Here is a 20,103-nt window from a genome sequence, read left to right as displayed (position 1 = left end):
AAAAATGGTTTGTTCTGCCTATTTGGTTTTGATAAAGCAGACATTAAAAACAAGGAGCTAAAAAACTGCCTTCAGCTAAAGTCAACGCCTACAAAGGGATCATCTAGATAGGATAGAAACTGTCATGTTTACTTTTTAATCAGTCATAATTTAGACCGACATTGTCTCACATATATATTTAAACATATACAGTATATGTATATGATATAGTACTTTAATAATCCTGAAAGAACTTGCAAAGCTTACTATACTCGAGAAAGGGAGAAAATAATTGTTTATTAAGCTAAACTTCATGTTATTTATTTGATCTTGATGAAACATTTCTTTTACTTTTGTGTTTTAGATCTTCTACTGTTTTGTTTCAAAGTAAACATTTTTTTTCCTTCTTTCTGTCAATAAAGTTCTATTGATGTGACCATGTAAAAAAAGAAGGTTTTCTGCCAGACACCATCACATCACTTTATTTTCTATGTTTCTATTAAACCTGTTTTACGAGAATCCCCTTTTGATGTGTAAAGTAAAATTACTTAAAAAACAAGTGTCTTTCATACAATTTCTGACTCAAAGATTGACACAAAAACAGATCATTTTGAACAGTCTCTCTCTCTCTCTTTATATATCTATATATATTTATATTTATATATACTGTGTATATATAGTGTATATTATATAAATATATATTTACTTATCTAGATATATTATATATACGGCATATATATATGCATATATCTATGTACTATATAAATATAGAGGGAGTATATAGTATATTTTCTATACTATACTATATATATATATATATATATATATATATATATATATATATATATATATATATATATATATATATAAACGCTTTTTAATTTTTAAGACTTTGCAACTCATACTGCATAATTGACTTGAGGTGTAGTCATGGTCTCTGGACATAAAATCATCTTTCTTCAACAGTTTAACTACTCATCCAAGCGGGTTCATCAGACTAATTAAAAGAGACGGATCAAGAAAAAAACATTTAAGACCAAATGCCATGACGCAACTTCAAGATAACATCAGATATAAGAACCTTCCTAAAAAAATGAAAATCGTACGTTTAAAACATTTTAAGCTTTTATCAAACATTCTATTCACAATTTGTCTCAAGTCTTCACACCTTGGTAAATGCTTCTGAGGAAAAAAAACAGTTCATGTGATCTTGAAGTTGTACAGTAGTAAGTCAGAAAGATGGAGTGATCATTTCTTAGCCTAGTGTTACTATAACGCAGACATCACCTGTCAAATTTCTGCTCCCTAGTCTCCAGCCTTCAACATTCTGCCACCTTATGATTCTCCTGCTTTGTGAAAGCTCAACAAATGTCCTGCAATCTGTCCGAGCTTTCAAAAAGATTCTAAGCAAGAGAAGACCAAGGAGATTTTGTGGAAGAGAGCATTTTTTAACACTGTTTCAAGACATATATGTGAAGACACTCACACATCCAGGATAGTTCCATAAAAGTGGAAAAGAAATCACTATATATAATTGAAAGATCCTCCCCAATTAATGTCGACATAAGAATACCAATGTTTCAGAAAGATCTGTCACCTCGCCTTCTCCCTGCATATGTCTGTTCTCAACTCTGTCTGTATGTCTGAGCAGAAGGACTATTGGGGAATAAGGGTAGGTTTGTTACTCTGACCACTACAATGATGTCTGCCATTTCAATGATGGCTTTATCCTCTCAAAAGTCAGAAACACATCAAGAGAAAGTGTGGGGTTTTAGTTTATCGACTCAGAATGTGTTGATATTAAAGTTGGGCATTGATCCAGAAATCTTCTGAGTGTTGCATGAGCAAACTGTCGGTTCAGGCGTCGCTACCAAAGTTTCTATGACACTCTACAGGCTCTAAATGTCCTGCTATTGAACGCACAATGAAAGCTAAACCAGGTTGAACTTTGACAGTCAGAGACTTGGATTTGAAAGTAACGTATTGATTGTGTCCTTTTTGATTTATGGAAGTACCAACCATTTCAAAATTGACCATGGAGGAGAAATTCATAATTAAAGCTTGTGCCCAACTGGAATTGTGTGACACCAAGTCTTTCATACATCGGATCAGAGAGAAAAATCCTGGAGCAAAATTCTGGAGATTTCCATTGCTTTGTCATTTTGGTATGTGGATGGTGGACATGCACTAGTGAACATTAGAAAAAAAAAGAAGAAAAAGAAGCCCCGATTTGATTTGATTTACCAGAGCCTGGATTTACTTGATTCAATTTTTTTTTCTTTCGATGTACTCAATTTAATGCGATTGAATGTGATTCTGAGTTTACACATTTAAACACATTTGTTCAGGAATATGGGAATTTAATTAGTAAAATTATAATGAGATTTTTAATACCATTCAAGTATGTTCTCAAAAAGAAAAGCTTCAACAATTGTTCTGTCTCTCCTGGAAGGTGTTTCAGTTTGGCCACTAGGAGGCGATCGCGCTATAGCATTACACCTTATTCCAGAAGAAGAAGAAGAAGAAGATGATGATGATGAAGAAGAAGAAGAAGAAGAAGTATAAGCAAAAAACTGTTTTGAACCACAAACAGTTACCTAAAAATATTTCCTTAAAAAAGTTAGGAATTTCATGTCTGTGAGAATATAAAGATGTTCATTTAGACATCATGTTTATGTCGACTGAACGTTACCATTAGCCATCCTATGGGATATCCCATTTTACGTTAGCTTCAAGCTAGCTGACTTTTGCATTATGTGTTAGATCGATCTCTACTTTTATGGATCCATTATTGATCTATTAAGCTAGGCTCGATTCAGATTGATCCACCGACTTTATTAACCCAGCCCTAGAAAACAGGTTAAGTAGCATCTGTTAGCCTGTGTATGTCCACGGTTAAGGGAATGAAACAGAAGCTGTAGCAAGTGGTATAAATTGCCCAACGGGCTGAGAGATTTTGGCAGGATGTGACTGACGTGTCAATTGGCCAATCAAAGACCCTTTATTTATCTACGTTCAATGGTAGTTACTGTTGTTGACAGTTACATTTACGTTTAAAGAGGAGTACCTTCTTGACAGAAAAGTGCAGCAAGATTTTAGGCTGCAGAAAAAAAGAGAAGAAAGAAGCTGACAGAAATTTGGGAGCTGGCTGGCAGCCTATTTTACAGCTCAGAGCAGTGGCTGGGAAGCTTCCAGCATCAGCAGCAGGGCTGAGCAAGAAGCAGCTCCGGGTGAGCAAACAGGTCAGTCGCTTCTGCCTGCTAGCATGTCAGATTGTAGAGAAATACGTTAAATAAAAATTCAGACCATTTAATGTTTTTTTTTGTTTTGTTTTGTGGGGTGTTAAGCAGAAACGATGAGTGTTACAATAAAAAGTCAGCTTCACTGACAGAGAAAGAGTTTGCTGCTGCCATGTGAAATATTTATGCAGAGCTTTATTAAAGCTTTGAGCGTAAAAGAAGATGAAAAATCCAGGAACTATCACAAACTCACTAAAATTTAGAAACGATTGAAGCAATTTTATTAACTTACATTAGCGTATAAATATCAATTTTTTACATTTAAAGACCCACTCCAAGGAAAATGGTGTTTTCTCGTGGTCAGATGAGACTTTTTTGATAACGGATGGAAGGCATTTATAAAGACTTAAAATTGCAATTTTGAGTGTTTCTTTATTCAAACTACCTAGAATCAGCAGACATTTTTTTTTTAGCATAAACTTAAATAAGAGCGACACTTTATATGACAACATCTGTGGTAGGAAAGTGTGACAAAATATACTCCTTGAAACTGTACACCAGCTCCGTAACTGCAGAAAAAGGAAACACCAGATAGAAAAAAAAACAATTTGCTAAGACAGCTCAGAATAAACCATTTCAATACAAAAAAGGGAGGCTTCACCCACATGGTGACAAAAACACTTGAGTTTTTCAAACTCAATTAACTCAATTTTGTTTACCACCTTATTGGTACAAACTTAAACTCATTTTTTTCCTAAAGACTCTCTGATGAGACTGAAACAATGACTTAAATACCAGCTCAGTGACTTTGTGGGAGAGTGTCCACCTTGAGGCTGGAAGGTTGAGGGTTCAAATCCCAGCCGAGTCATATCAAGGACTAAAAATGGGATTCGGTGCCCCCCTGCTTGACATTGGGGGGTTAGACTACCAAATGATGCCCTAGAGCAGCAGTGTCTGCAGCTCACCGCTCCCCCAGGGAATGGGTCAAATGCGGAAAACAAATTTCACACACCTCGGTGCGTGACAACTGATAGGACTATCTTAAACTCTGGCTTTTCTTGACCCACAAGAAGAAGAGCGTTTAAGTAAAAACATTGACTGTAACTGAAAATTGGACCGGGGGAGTGTGATGGCTTAGTTTGAAGTCAATTCACTCATCATTTTTTTTTTTTTTTGTGATACGGATACCCCCATATTGGAACCAGAAATTGTTAGCAAGCAGCGATTGGTCCAAGCTGATCTGAGTCAACATTTCTATGGCTACCACTCTCGCCAATCAGGAGTGAGCTTGTTGGAAGACCACACTTCTACCACTTGACAGCAGGCTTGGGAGAATCTATCAATCAAATATTTTGAACGTTTGACACAAGACCACATGCTTTTATTAAGGCATCTGATTGGCCAGTTTTTGACTTGAATAACTTGCACTTCAAGAAATTTATATCCTGAAAAAAAATTAGCATTAGCAAGAACATATTAATAAAGTTAGAAGAGAAGGAATGGTTATTCTGACAAATACAAGGACTAAGTAATAGCTGTTTATTTCTTAACACAAGCCTATGGGATTTTGGCTTTTCAGAAGGCGGTAGGGGCGGGGCTACTTAGGTTATTTCAGTTCTCAAATACAGTCAATGGTAAAGCCCCAAAGTCACAACATTAGTTGAACATCATGACTGTAGGTAGGAACAACATCATGGATTGTAGCAGTCAGAGCTGAAGCAATATTTGTGCTAGGTAGAAGAGAGTTACCTTGCTCAAGCAAAAAAAAAAAAAAAAAACAACAACAAAAGTAGCTTCTCCATGTGGGTAGAAGTACTGGCATTGACAGGAACATCTAGTGTTGCAACAGCCAAACATCCCAAGTGAGATTTTTTATGAAGTGAAAGATATAAATATAGGAATAGTTAAGCAGGACCAGCTTGATTTTATTGAACCATCAAAATGAATTACCAAAGGAAGAATTGAAGATTTATTTTTTGAGAAAACACTCAACAAAGAAGCAAAGGACTGTAAACCTCAAAATACATAAAACACAGATCTCTGTGAGTCACTTCTTTTGAGGCTTCAGCTCTGCATAGAAAAACAAAAAAACCCGCATACACAAGGACAATTTGACTGTAAACAGCTACACATTTGCTCGGGGGTCCAATTCCAGCTATTGTGTCCTTAGGCAAGACACATAACCCAACATTGCTTTTGATTGTAAAACCTCTCTAGGTCACTTTGGACAAAAGCATCTGCTTAATATATAAATTACAAAGAAGTCACTGCAGGTTCACTATAAGTAGGTCACCAGAAAACTCTGCAGTGCATATTAGTGACAAAAACAGATCAATTCTGACTCCTACTTCAGTGCAGTTTGAATCAATCAAAGCTGCATTTCTGAGTTTCTTAATGTTGCCTACTATAAAAGATCTGCTGGAAGCATATGATCAAAACAGCACTCACTGGGGGAAAATCCAGGGCAGGGGCATTATTCTGCAAGCACCATTTCAACTTAATCCTTCATTTTTGAGCCACCAGTGCTCTTTCGTTACACCAGACTTTTCAAAAATCAATACATGTCACTTTTTTTTTATCTTGATAAAAAACAATAATAATAAGATTTAGTATTTACCCAGCCATTTAGAAAATGTGGCTCCAGTAATAGGTGACATTTTTAATTCTGGACTTTCAATTGGAATGGAGTAGCCCTAGTTTATACCGTTTTAAGGATAACTAAGAAGTGAAGGAACATCAGGGACAATTCTTTCCATCGAAACTTCAAGTCATAATGCACGTCTGCACTTATTATGTGTGCACTCTAAAAATCCATACTTGATCCTATTTGTACACAAAGTAAGGGTTTGTGTCCTTGCAATCACATTCTTTTAGCCTTACTGCTGCAAAAATGCTCCCTTGGGATGTCAGGGCTCAACTTCGAGGTGTTGGGCTAAATTCACACCTTCCTCGACAATGCACGATTAAGCTTTCTAAAAAAAGTCTATGTAAACAAGTGCAAATGAACTCTCACTTTCACCTTTTTTTAGGCTCCACGTACAAATTGCACACGCGTTAAAGTCAAAACATGTTGAATATTGACCAATCAGGGGCACTGACTTGGTGGTCCAGTCTCCTTTAATCCTCCGTTCACAACGAACAGCAGAGCCAGCCAGTCAATGTTACAGGCACAAATTGTGGGACAATTTGAACAACAGGTACGGTGCGGTGGACTAGCAGCAGCATGAATTGAGAAACCAGAGTTCAAATATCGGAATTTTGGTGAGGTCGCCGCGTCGGAACTACTTATCAAGAGTTCAGCTTTGGGCGTGTCATGTTTTCAGTGACTCAATCAGCGGGTAGAAAACTGTGCGAACATTTTTGTCCTGAACTTCAATTTAATTTCTTAATCGGCTAGGGCCATGGGGTCGCCAGAGCTCATCCTGGCTTCTGTGCGGCAAAAGCAGGATATATTCTGGACAGATTGCCAGTCTTTCGAATCCACAGAACCTCTTTGTCTGTATCTAGACAGTAGTGCTGCCACACTAATCACCGATTATTTTTTCCGATCAGTTGACTAATCTGGTCATGAACAAAGTGGATGTAAAGTACGCATCTTAACCAACAATAGCTTTAAACTAACGAAAAATTAGATATAAAGCATTACCTGCGATAATACTAGTGTGAAGGCTGTAAACTGTATTTTGGCTGCTGAAGATGCTGAAATTGATAACTGATATAACTGAAGCTAATAGCTGAAATTGCTGAAGTTAATAGCTGAAAAAACTGAAGCTGATAGCCAGCTAAATATTAATAAAATACGAAATTACTACTAAAATACTGAAAAAATCTTAGTTAGCCAAAACAGCTAGCATGCTGTTGAAATATTAGCTAAACTCCAAAATAGCCTAAAAAACCTGAAAAATCCTAAATTAGCCAAAATAGCTAGCATGTAGCTGAAATATTAACTAAACTCCAAATTAGCCTTAAAAACCTTAATAAATGCCAAAACAGCCCAAAAAGCTAACAGAATGCCACTACAACTTGAATACACTCTGACTCTATATAATATAAAGTAACGACTAATCGACTATTAAATTAGCCATCGACTATTCTAATGGTCGATTAGTTGTTGATTGGTCGACTAATTGTGGCAGCCCTACTAGCCAGTCTCCTGGGAGCCAGCGGAGCTCACTCGCTCAATACGTTGGTAGACAGAGAGGCATGTGGATGCAACCTGCTTGGACCTCCTGAACTTTGTGGTATTTTTATTATTATTTTCATCAAGACAATAATAAAAAATATAAAGGTCCCCTAATTGTACAATTTTTTTAAATTTTCCCCTCTCAGGTGAATGTGAGACAGTAAGCCTTAGAACTCAGTCACAGAGATACAGAAACACCTAGGAACCGGCTGTCATACAGACACAGCGTGAGATAGAAGCTCCCGTTACAGGTAAAATCTTTGAATGATCTCTTGAACCCAGACATGGAGACATGTAACCGATGTTTTTGTAGAACTCTTCACAAAAATAAACCGGATGTCTCAACATCGTCCATGTCTTCCATACATTTTAAGTGAGATAAACACATGCAGCAATCAGGGTAAAAACATCAGCTGGTTGCTCCTCCCACACACGGCTGTGGCATCACGCTAAGGCAAAACAGAGGAGAGCTACTTGAATTTGTTGCGTGAATCGTGTTCGGCTTGAACGCAGAATAATTCACGGTAGTTCGAGCTGTTTGAAATTTGATTATGCAGGAGTAAATTATTGCAGGTTTTACCCGCCCAGAATTCTAAGACAAAAGTCGGAATAGAGCTGTGAAAGAAAAAGCCTGGAGCAAGATTTCACAATATTTGCACCGCTTCAACATTTCGCACCAAGCCTCCTCCAGCTTTAGGTGGTGTACATGGGCTATTATACAAAAGAAAAATAAGAAGAAGACCCTCCCTACTAGTCTAGTGTAAACAACATCCTATACGGGTTCAAGAACATGCGATCTTGCAAGTTTGGCAGTTTCCAAAGCAACCATCCCTTCTCGTTGCATCTGTTTTACATTATTCATATTGAGTTGCTTAAATAATTCAGTTTTCTGTCCTTTTTTTTTTTTTTTTGCTTTTAATGATTTTTAGAACCATTTATTTTAATGCTCAAAACGTGAGACTTTTTGTGAGCCTTAGAACATCCATGTCTCTATTGAAGTCATGTGTTACCCAATCTTCTGGACATTTGCTGTAAGTTTTCCTCATATTTGGGTCCCCATTTACCAAATATCTCACTTAACCTAAAAATACACAAAAAACTGGGTCCACAAGTCCTCTTGAGAAATTTACAAAGCAAGTCAAAGAGGAGAGCTGTGAGGTCAAATTGTCCCTACAGACTTCCACAGGGACGTGTTCCAGCTGCAGAGACTCTATCCTACTGCCAAGTCAATAGAAAGCAGCAGAACACTGCATTTAGATGAGATAATCAAAGTTATTCATTTTAGCTGTCAGTCATTTTAATGTAGTTGCTTCTAAGTGAGTTTGTTCATTTGTCATATTGATCTTCCTTGAGGGAGAACTGTATGGTTATTGTGTGTCTGAAAGGTGGCGGGTACAATCTTTTTTTTTCAAGCCACTCTCAGGAACAACAACAGAGTACGTGGGATAAGACAGATACATGATCAACAAATTGGCTGTCACCTGCTTTATTTCCCCAAGGCAGTCCACTTCCTGTGCTGCTGTTCAATTAATGGATTTCCAGAGTTCTGGTCTCCTAGTCCTGTCTTCATCACAGCGGCGTAGCTGGCTCCACATTTTTCACCGCGGAGACTGACAGAGGCTGACAGATTGGCCAGGGTCTGATCAATATCTGCAGCAGCTTGTCATCCGTGCCCAAGCGTGGGAGGCAAATCCAGAAAAAGAATGGATTCAACTCTGCCCATATGTCCAAAACTCTAATCGGTACTATTTTAACCACATCATGGAGTGTTTGAAAAAATAAAACTGACCCAAATCAAATGTAACGTCATGAAACTAATGCTACTTTCATGTTCCCCTCTGGAACGCACGTTCAAGCGGCCACTACTAATGACAGTCTATAAACGCACCATTTTTATGTGTGTGGTAGGTGTATTGTGAAATATTTCTAAGGACAATATGAGTTACTTGTACTTATGATAAATGGGTGATGCTATGGTACGGTGCCCTTGCACCGCGCTCTAGTTGTTAGAGTTGCAGGCACTGGCTTCTTACTGCCCACGTGCACACAGAGTGTGCAGGTGAAGCAATGTTCACACCACCCTTGGCAATGCAAGGAAAAGTGTGTACGCATTTGCATATGCCTGTTTCGGGCTTCCATGTTTAAAACTCTTGTGTTTACGCGTAGACACATTGATTGTATAATCACTAAACATTTCAACTCCTCCCCTCTTGTGTTCCAAATAGGAAGTACCTGCTGGAAGAGGGTCAAAATCCTCTAGACTTCAATTGAGAAAAAGACAGTTATTGCTCACTTATTATCAGAATAACCCTTCTTGCTCTGATATGTTCTTCTTAGGGTTTTCCTTCTAATCGTAATTGTTTTTAAAAGTATTTTTTCTCTATCGCAAGTTATTCAATTTATAAACTGACCAATCAGATACCGAGGTAAAAGGTCGCTGGCCCCACCCTAAACGTTTGATTGACAGTTTCTCGCAAGCCCGTTGCGTTGAGTGGAATGGGTGTGGACTTCAAACAAGCTCACTCATGATTGGTGACTGTAGTTACTTTGAAGATGCGACTCAGACCAATCACTGTTGACGGGTTTTAAAATGGCGGCAGACAATCAGGAAGCCAGGATGACGGCTTTGGCATGACTTCGCAAGGCCCGGAGATAAGGAATTTTCTATGAGTGACGTCAACACCTTGTTTAGTCCAGTAAAATAATATATGTCTATTAAGGATGTAACAATTCTTTGTGAATCTGTAAAAAATACAATTAAAACTCGTCAACATGTTCATAAACGCAGAAAGTTAAAAATTCGGTTTGTCTCAGCCTATGCTTCAGTTTAGAAATGCAGAGCAGATGACAGCTTTCCATGCAGGCTCGCCCGGTCCGGAAGCCGTGCTCTTTTTTATTAACTCTCATTAGCTTTGTCTTTTTTTCTCAGCAAGTTGCACGTAAACAGTCAATTGAGCTGAGTGCAAGTGAGTGCGCACGCAGTGACAGGAGGGGTGCGCTGAACGGGCACAGGTGTGGAGTGGTCCCCATACATGGAGCACAACATGAACCGAGTATGAAGGGATTGGTGATCATTTCATTATTATGTATAATTGGTTATTTGTATTGAATCCTTTCTGTTTGTAGGAAAACAGACAGTTTGATATAAGGGGCAAAAAGAAAATATACTTGTTCTTAAAATACCTTTAATTCATTGTGTTCAAAAAAATCAGAAAAAAATCAAAATTTTGACTTTAAAACTGAGTGTTGAATTCAAAGTGTTGAATTGAATGCGCGTTAAAAGCTGAATCAAGCTGAACTTTGACTCAGATTTGGTGGTGATGTACTGATGGCATCCCTTCAAATCAACAGGATTTTTGAAAATAGATCGTGGAGCAGAAATTAATAATTGTGGTTTGTACAACACTACATCTTCCCTATATCGAAATAGAGCTGTGAAAGAAGAAAAAAACAAAGATTTACGAGATTTGCACGCTTCGATATTTCACACCAAGCCTCTTCCAACTGTAATTGACAGATAATAAAAGAAGTCCCTCCCTGCTTTTCCACTGTGAATATTGTGGGCTATAGACTAAGAATTTTTTGCTTAACGCGTCACATGCCTGATGTGTTTACGTAGCGTAACAAGTAGCATATTTAGAAAGGAGTGAAGTAGAGCCATTTAGAGCAAGTGCACCTGCTGAATGTTACTTCCATAACACAACATTACCAGCTGCCTCTCAACCCACACACATCTACACAACCATCCAAAATCACGCAGTTCATGCCAAGTTGAACGGAGAATGAAAATGGACTAAAACGCTTTAAAAGCTACAAAGTGGATGTAAAGCAATTAAATAAAAAGCCCCCCTTCTCTTCAAAGCCACAGCGGGAAAGATGGAGAGAGAAGAGGGATTTGTTTTATTTTTTCTAATATGACTTAAGTAACAGGTTTGAGGGAACGGCTGTTAAATTACTACATGAAATAGTACAACTGCTTTTTTCTTGCACATTTGATGTACTCATAGTGTTCCTCACCTCTACTTTACCTCTAACAACCTCGTTTTTTTCTTTTACACCTCTCTCTCTCTCGTCACTTTCAGTCCATTTTCCATTGCAAATGCTACTTATCATCTAAACCATCTTCCCTTTTTTCTTTCCACTCATTCATTTCAGCAGATAGATGCCCACTGCTTTCTACTTTTGGACTTTCACATTTCATCATTAGAGTGTATTTTAGCGTGGTCCAGTTTTTCAGAGCCCAATAGAATTAAATTAAATTTATCTTTTGTCAAACGATGTGGTTTTACATTTTTTACTTGCTTGAGGAGAACTGAACGGTTCTCGTCGTTCATTGAACAAGTTTTCAACAAATATATTAAAACAATAATTGGATACAAAAATAAGAATAAAAAGCATTGATCAAAATCAAAAAGGAAACATTGCTTCCAAACAGTTATAGCAACAACTGTCTGTAGTTGTGGGAACATTTATGACTTGATGACATTTGCTGATACAGTATTAGGAAAAATTCCCTGGGGACGGTTTTTAAAAAAGGGGTGTCCCTTAACTTTCCTTTCCTGTTTCCATCTTGATAACTCAACACAAAAAAGTACACGAACAAAATGAATATTCCACTGTTTGCATATTTACTATCATAAATGTGGGTTTAACATGCACGGCAGTCGCAGCACAGAACACCCAGGAGCCAGCGTCTGTGCAGAAAGATCAACAGAGAGAAAACAGATAGAAATCTGTAAAACATACATACCATTCTTCTCTTTGGGGCTTTTCATCAGTGGCAAGTTGGAAGTTGGACTCGAGGTGTGGAGGGAATCAGGCGGAACGGGTGAAGTGTACACAGCTCATTACTGAGGCTCGTCTCTGAGCTGACAGAGACGCCACAAGACGAGCCCCCTCCCCCGAACGCACTCTCCCCACTTCCACAGCCAACGCCACAACTGACTGCAAACAACCGTTCCCGCCCAGAGACATCACAGCTGATTTATATCAGAATTCCTGACATTATTTACAAGGAAAACTCCAAGTATTGAACAGGGAATAAAATAAACAAAATATCAACATACACAGCAAGTAACCCACACACTCATAAACCATACAAAAGAAAATACACACTAAATAAATAAAATATACATTTCTACATAAATGTATCTGTATATCCATGCATTTTATAATTTAAACTTAAAAATAAGAGATGTGTATGTAATTAAGAACAGCAGGTGGCACATTTTACTTTCAAACGTTTGCTATGGAGCCCTGCACATTACATTCAAAATGAAAAAAAAAAAAAAAAATCACTTAAATTAATAAACCTGAAAATTATTCTTTTGTATGCACAAATTAGTATTTCGTATCCACATATTAGCATTTTGTTGATACAAATTAATGTTTTATTAGTTTTTTGAAAACAAATGAGTGTTTTATTAGCCTTTGGGGTGCACAAAATATCATTTTATTAGCATTTTCTGGGTACAAATTAGTATTTTGTGGGCATGGATTAACATTTTATTAGCATTTTGTGGGAATAAACTAGCATTTTGTGGCCACAAAATAGTTTTATTAGCATTTTGTGGGCACAAATTTGATTTTTTTTTTGTGTTTTGTAGGCACAAATTAGCATTGTATTAGCATTTTGTGGGAATAATTAGTATTTTGTGGGCTAAAGTTAATATTTTATTATTATGCTGTGGGTATAAATTTGAATTTTGAAGGCACAAATTAGCATTTTGTGGCCACAAAATAAATTGATTAGCATTTTCTGGACACAAATTTGAATTTTATTTGTGTTTTGTGGGCACAAATTAGCATTGTATTAGCATTTTGTGAGAATAAATTTGTATTTTGTGGGCTAAAGTTAGTTTTTCACTATCATCTTGTGGGTATAAATTAGTATTTTGAAGGCACAAATTAGTGTTTTGTGACCACAAAATAATTTGATTAGCATTTTTTGGACACAAATTTGAATTTTATTTGTGTTTTGCAGGCACAAATTAGCATTGTATTACAATTGTTATTATTATTAGTATTAAGGATTAATATCAGCAAAGCCTTAAGTGGATGCTAAGACAATTGTTTTATCGTGCAAATAATACTTTACTCATATACATAGGAAATGGCATGAAGGCCTATGTATGTCAATACAAAGCAGGTACCAATGTGAATATAGACGACCATCATATGTTAATGTCAAGAAACTGACAAAAGACAACTGAAACCTGCCATACACAGAAGAAACACGAGAAGCAGCTGTGGAAATCAAAAACCCAAAAATAACACACAGTTGGAAAACTTGGGCTAAAGAAAAAAAACAGAAAAGAGAAAGAAAACAAGTCACTCAAATGAATAAAGAGTTACTCAATCTGGGGATGGTAAATTCAACAAGTGTTAAATCTTCTGTCATAGCATTATTTAGTGGGCCTGTAATGGAATTTCTCAAAGCTCAGGATTAAATATGGGTTTTTGTAGTTATTTGAACTGGAATATAACTGGACTAGTCATAATCCATGACTTTTAAGACATTTGATGCCATGTAGTAGAATTTGGTCGACGGCGAGATGAAACCGGTGTTTTTGAAGGATCTGAAGTATTTGTAATGGCCTCCGTATTCTACAAATCAAACACACACCCTGAGAACTCAGCAGACCTGAAATAGAAGTTTGCCTAACTTCCAGTCAGATGTGATCAGTAGACAGTGAAAGAAGACGCTCTGGCTTTGTCCTGTGGAAGCATGAATACAGCAAAAAATAATTGGTTGCGCGTCTGTCCCCTGACTGACTCTGACATGTGTTCATGACAGAGACGAGGAACATCCTGTTAGACAGGTATGAAAAATGCTACGTCTACCACAAACAGCCATCTCTGTCTAATGAGATGTTTTGAGTGACTGCATCAAAGGCAGCCAGTGAAGCGTCATCGGTCACCATCAAGTGCACTTGGTTAGCTAAAGACAAAAAAAAAGACTTGTTTTACACTATTAGACAAGGTAAATGTCATTTTAAAATTACATTTTTACTTAATTTCTTCACAAACTGATATACGCTTCTCACAAAAATTAAAGGAACACTTTTTTTCTTGGGCCTGGTATGAATTGAATTAAACCTGTCTGATAATTTTCTTGTTGGTTAAGCAGCTGAGGGCCTCGTTAACCAATTTCAGCTGTATTGGTGTTCATAGAATTAACAACAGGTGCACTTCAGTGGCAACAATTAGAAAACCCTCAAACAGGACTGGTGTTACATGTGGAGGTCATTTCAAGTTTCTCCTCTTGATCTTTTTTGGCTGGTTTTCCACTCGTGCTGATTTTGGCTTGATAATTATCTCTACTGGCAGTATGAGGAGATTCCTTAACCCTACAGAAGTTGCGCAGGTTGTCCAACTTCTCCAGGATGGCACATCCACACGTGCTGCGAAAAGAAGGTTTAATGTGTCTCCCAGCACAATCTCCAGAACATGGAGGAGATTTCAGGAGACTGGTGGTTATTCTGGGAGAGCTGGACAGGGCCGTAGAAGGTCCTCAACCCCTCAGCAGGACCAATACCTGCTCCTTTGTGCAAGGAGGAACAGGCTGAGCACTGCTCGTGCCCTACAGAATGACCTCCAGAGGGCCACTGGTGTGAATGTCTCTACCCAAACAATCAGGAACAGACTTCATGAAGGTGGCCTGAGGGCCCCACGTCCTGTAGTGGGCCCTGTGCTCACTGCCCAGCACCGTGGAGCTCCACTGGCATTTGCTCAAGAACACCAGAATTGGCAAGTCCACCACTGGCGCCCTGTACTTTTCACAGACGAGAGCAGGTTCACCCTGAGCACCTGTGATAGACGTGAAAGAGTCTGGAGAAGACGAGGAGAACGTTATGCTGCCTGCAACGTGGTTCAACATGACAGGTTTGGTGGTGGGTCAGTGATGGTCTGGGGAGGCATATCCATGGAGGGACACACAGACCTCTACTGCCTAGGAAATGGTGCTCTGACTGCTATAAGGTTTTCAGATAAAATCCTTGAACCTATTGTCAGACCCTACGCTGGTGCAGTAGGTCCTGGTTTCCTCCTAATGCACGACAACGCCCGGCCTCACGTGGCAAGAGTATGCAGGAGTACCTGGAGGATGAAGGAATTGAAACAGTTGAATGGCCTTCACGATCCCCTGACCTAAACCCAATAGAACATCTCTGGGACATTATGTTCCGGTCCATTAGGCGCCGCCAGGTTGCTCCTCAGACTGTACAACAGCTCAGGGATGCCCTCACACAGATCTGGGAGGAAATGCCATAAGACACCATCCGTCGTCGTCTCATTAAGAGCATGCCGCCACGTTGTTAAGCATGCATACAGGCTCGTGGGGGCCACACAAGATACTGAAAAGCATTTTGAGTTGCAGAAATTAAGTTTTGGAAAAAATGGACTAGCCTGCCACATCTTCATTTACTCTGATTTGATGGTGTCTACACAATTGAGCCTCTGTAGGCTGAAAACTGTTATTTCCATTAAAAGACTTGGCATCCTTTTGTTCCAAAGACACTGCCTTGTCGTTATTTGTATAGATATCCAACTTCATGTTGAGATCTGATGTATCTAATGTGTTTCTTTAAAGTGCTCCTTTAATTTTTGTGAGCAGTATATTTTGTAGAAAACATTTTTCTGGAAAATAGAGTTGAGCTGTATATAAGCCCAAAAAAATAATTTCTCTGAAACCTGAAAATATGTTAGATGTATTTGTAAGCTGTATTGCTTACAGTCACTTTTCTAACTTACAGCTGATATGGATATTGCAAGCCAGGGCTTGGTCATGTCTGTCATATCCTGTGTCTGGAATGTGTCCGGTTAATCTCTTGACAATTTCATTCACAGTGCCAAGTACACTATAACTATTTGCCTTTTTGAAGATTTTCAAACTATTATGTTGTTGTTGGGTGTGGGAGATGTGAACTCTGGACAAAGACGTACCTGACAAACACATTTTTACATTTGGGTCTCAATTTGAGTAAAACTTATTCACTGTATATGAGAACTGAACAGAGTGAGTGTGATGTCACCAATTGAAAATTACTAGCTCCAACCTGATGAAGTCCATTCAGTTGCCAATTTTTACTAACTGTTTTTAGTTAGGCAACATCAGTAAGCGGTGATTGGTCGGAGTTAATCATTCTATGGCAACTACTGTCGCAAACGAGTGAGCTTGTTGGAAGCCACGCCCCTTCCACTGAGAGCAGGCTCGGAAGAATCTAGTGGCGTATACTTATGTTGCTTAGTCAGTTTGTAGCTTAAATAACTTTAAAAAATATATATATATATATATATTTTAAAAAGGGTATCAGAGCAAGAATGGTTATTGTGACAAATATAATGACTGAGTGATAGCTGTTTATTTCTCAGTAGAATATGGGATTTGGGCTTCTTGGAGCCAGCGGGTACTTCCTATATTTGTAACACAATGGGGGAGGGGATGCTCAGTCCAGTTTGCAAATAAAGTCAATGATCTGTAATGGTATTTTTTCTTTTAATTGAAAGGAATGGGTGTTAAGTTTCGGTTTCTCTTTTGTTCACATCAGTTGGAATTTCATTCTGTCTCGCAGAAGAACAGAGTCCATGATTGGCTTGTCTCCAGTTGAGATCTCCCAGCTGCCAAACAAAGCAGATTCTTCTAAAAAGCAATCATTTGTATAAGCCCTAGACTATTTTTTTTTAGGACAAAAGTTGACTACAGCTTTTGAAGAGGTTTGGTTTTTTGTTCTTATATAATTTTAGTCTGTAGTAAAAAAAAAAAAATCTTCCACTGATCTGTAAGGAAGCAGCTTCACAAGCAGTAAGTTACAGAAACCGAACAAACTAACATTCATGTTTCACTCTTTGCTGAGATGATTCTGGAGCTTCACTAGATCTTTCAGAAGTGTCCTTATCTTTGCTGCAGTAGAGATTCTTCAATGAGTTTGTTCTTCTTTATGGCTAAAGCTTTACACGATAAAAATTCAACAGAATTATTTTTTTATATAGTACTTGTATTTAACTCTGTGTTTGATATGTTACAAAATAATTTCCCTTTTAAAAAAATAATAATTCTCTTTATCAAAAATGTTTTACATCAAGTAAAAGAGTAGAGCCTGTAAAATATTGGTGGTGGTGTAAATACTGTAGTTTTTCAATGTATAAAAGCTAATTATATTGACGACAGTGCATATTTATCAAAAAAACACACACAAAAAAAACCTCTGGCTGCATCGAATTTTTTGGGTCGCTACTAACAAGTAGGAATGCGGTGCAGAAACTGGTGCCATTTGGCACCGGTGCCATATCATCAATTAGTTTCAGCCTTTTCTGTATTGCTCAGCAGTCATGCTGGCGTAGTGGCGTGACAACAGTATGGACACGGGGTGTCCTACTTTGTCTCGAAGTGGCTTAAAAAGACGCGCCATCTCTCTGTCTTTACTGACTGCTGTGTGAAAGGGAGAGGCTGCTCTTCCCACACTTTCCTCTGCTGACAGTGACAAACAACGTACGCCGATAGCAGAGCAGCTGCGAGCAATAAGGTCGAAAGTGTGTCTGTATTTTTCAATAGTAGATGCAGATGGCGCACGTTGTCTCTGATGTAGCAAAAACTTGGTCAGCAAGGGCGGTAATTCCAGGTGCCCAACTTCTGACCGTCCAAGTGAGACATCAAGCGCCATGATGGTTTCAACCGGTGTGCATGCTAGCGGTACACATGTGGAGCATGTAACTAAAGTGTTGTTTGCTACAAATACAAATAAGGGCATAAATGTATAATAAAAAAAAGGGGGGGGGGTGAATACAGCTACCAGCACTGTGAATGTAAACTGTGTTTCAATAATAATAATAACATTTTTGACATAGACTACAATATTGTTTTTTGGTTTTTTTTGTTCTTTGAAGGTTATTTAATCTACTCTACATTTTAGTTCTTCATTGGACTGTTTACTTAGGTTGTTACGTTAAAGTGCATGTTATTATTAGAAAAACACAATATGTTGTTTTTATTATGAAAACAATATATTGTGTTTAAAAAAGTGTTCTTAAAAAGTTTTCCGTGTATATCGTTTATTTGACTTCCCTCTCTTTGTTTTAACACAGAAAAGTATCAATAATAATACCAGCTCGATAAGCAGTATTGATAAGAGGGGTAGTATCACTAAAATCTTAACGATACCCATTCCTATAAACAAGAATCATCACTTTGTACTTCTTAAAAAAAAAAAACACACAAAAAAACATGAAAAACAAATATAGTAAGAATTATTTAATACAATAGGTTCATTTAAAGGAAATAAAAGAGCCAAAACACTTTATTGAATGCATCTATGTATATCTCCACCAACCCCGATGATAAAGACATGGCAGAAGTAATACATTTCTATCATATGAAAGCTAAATATCCTTGAGATTCTTCAGCTGTGGCAATGCTTTGGATTTTACAGGTGTAGCTGATTGAAACGCCATTTTAGTAAGTGTTCATGAATGAGAAAAATGGCTTTGTAGAGAAGGTTAAAAAGGTGCTATTTAAGAGTGGATCATTTAATCTTCTAGCTTTCATCTGAATGTGTGGGTGAATATGTGGTAGAGAGGAAAACTGGAGTGCCTCAGTTAATTTCAACCATTGTATTATACTGTGCAATCATAAGAGATCTTTTCAAGCTGAATTTTTTTTAACCGGTCCCCCATTTTTTCTTTTTTTTTTAATATGATGTAAGAATTTCCACCTGCCTTTTTGTGGGTAATTCTCACGACACATAAAGTGGCTAAAGCCTTGCAGGAAATAGAAACTGTTGCAGCTTAAGGTTCCAACACGGTTTGTGTTTATTTGGAAGCTTTTTAGTCACAAAAAAGTGATAGATTCATTATCAACTTCACCAAAGTCTTTGTGATTTTGTTAGTTAATCTGAACGTTTCACAAAAACTATGTATTGTTGTGTATGTATCATTTTAGAAGTATGATGTCTTTATCATTTCATGTTACACATCAAAGATGCTTTGCTATCGTTGGTTTGTATCTCATTTCTGCCATAATCTGCTGGAATCTTTGGTCCCCCTGAGGAAATATTGATGCTACTGACAGACAGAAGCTCAAACGTTAATGAAACTTTTTGATGATCCCTTTTTTTTTACATTTAAAGAAATAACGATGTAGCCCTTTAATGTAGCTTACAAACCAACAGACTTGTACACATGCAGGCTCACAGACAGAGGAGAATGAAGAAAAATAAAGATCAGTTGCAAGTTTTTTTGCCAAACCTTAATGCAAAATAATCAATTTTTCTAAACAAAGAAATTGTCTACAATAAAATTCCCTTTATTCTGGGGGGGGAGGAATGTTGCTTTCAGTTTTATAGATTGTATCTTATAAAGTTCATGTAAGACATCCCTTCTTAAACGCAAAAATCTTCAGTCAATAACACACTTAAAAGCACATTTAGCAAATGGAGTGCCCATCAGACAAGGGGAGGGGCTTCATCTTTTTCTACTGTTTACTAGCGCAAGTCCGCCACCTACAGTTGGAAGAGGCGTGGTGCAAAATAGACGCGATGCATATCTCATGAAAATTGCTCCAGGCTTTTTCTTTCCCTGCTCTATTCTGATATATGAAAGACTTGGTGTCATATAATTCCAAACTAACTTCAACTGATTAATTTCTCGTCCATGATCAATTTTCAAACGGTTGCCACTTCTGTTAATGTAAAAGGGACACCATTTATA

The 20,103-nt window shown here is 37.6% G+C and overlaps 1 protein-coding gene across 1 annotated transcript in view; it reads right to left on the bottom strand.

Annotated features, from left to right (window-relative positions):
* Positions 1-12,924, bottom strand: part of LOC112137114 (somatostatin receptor type 5) — a 30,858-nt gene extending 17,934 nt beyond the window's left edge. Inside the window, exon 1 of the mRNA XM_024259265.2 lies at positions 12,152-12,924. The gene's annotated coding sequence lies outside the window, so the exon portion shown is untranslated. The remainder of the gene's footprint in view (positions 1-12,151) is intronic.
* Between the last annotated feature and the right edge of the window lie 7,179 nt (positions 12,925-20,103).

This window comes from Oryzias melastigma, linkage group LG1 (genome assembly GCF_002922805.2).
Source record: "Oryzias melastigma strain HK-1 linkage group LG1, ASM292280v2, whole genome shotgun sequence".
Taxonomy (NCBI): Eukaryota; Metazoa; Chordata; class Actinopteri; order Beloniformes; family Adrianichthyidae; genus Oryzias; species Oryzias melastigma.
The sequence above is the reverse complement of the archived record's forward strand: the minus strand, read 5'-3'. Positions and strand labels throughout refer to the sequence as shown.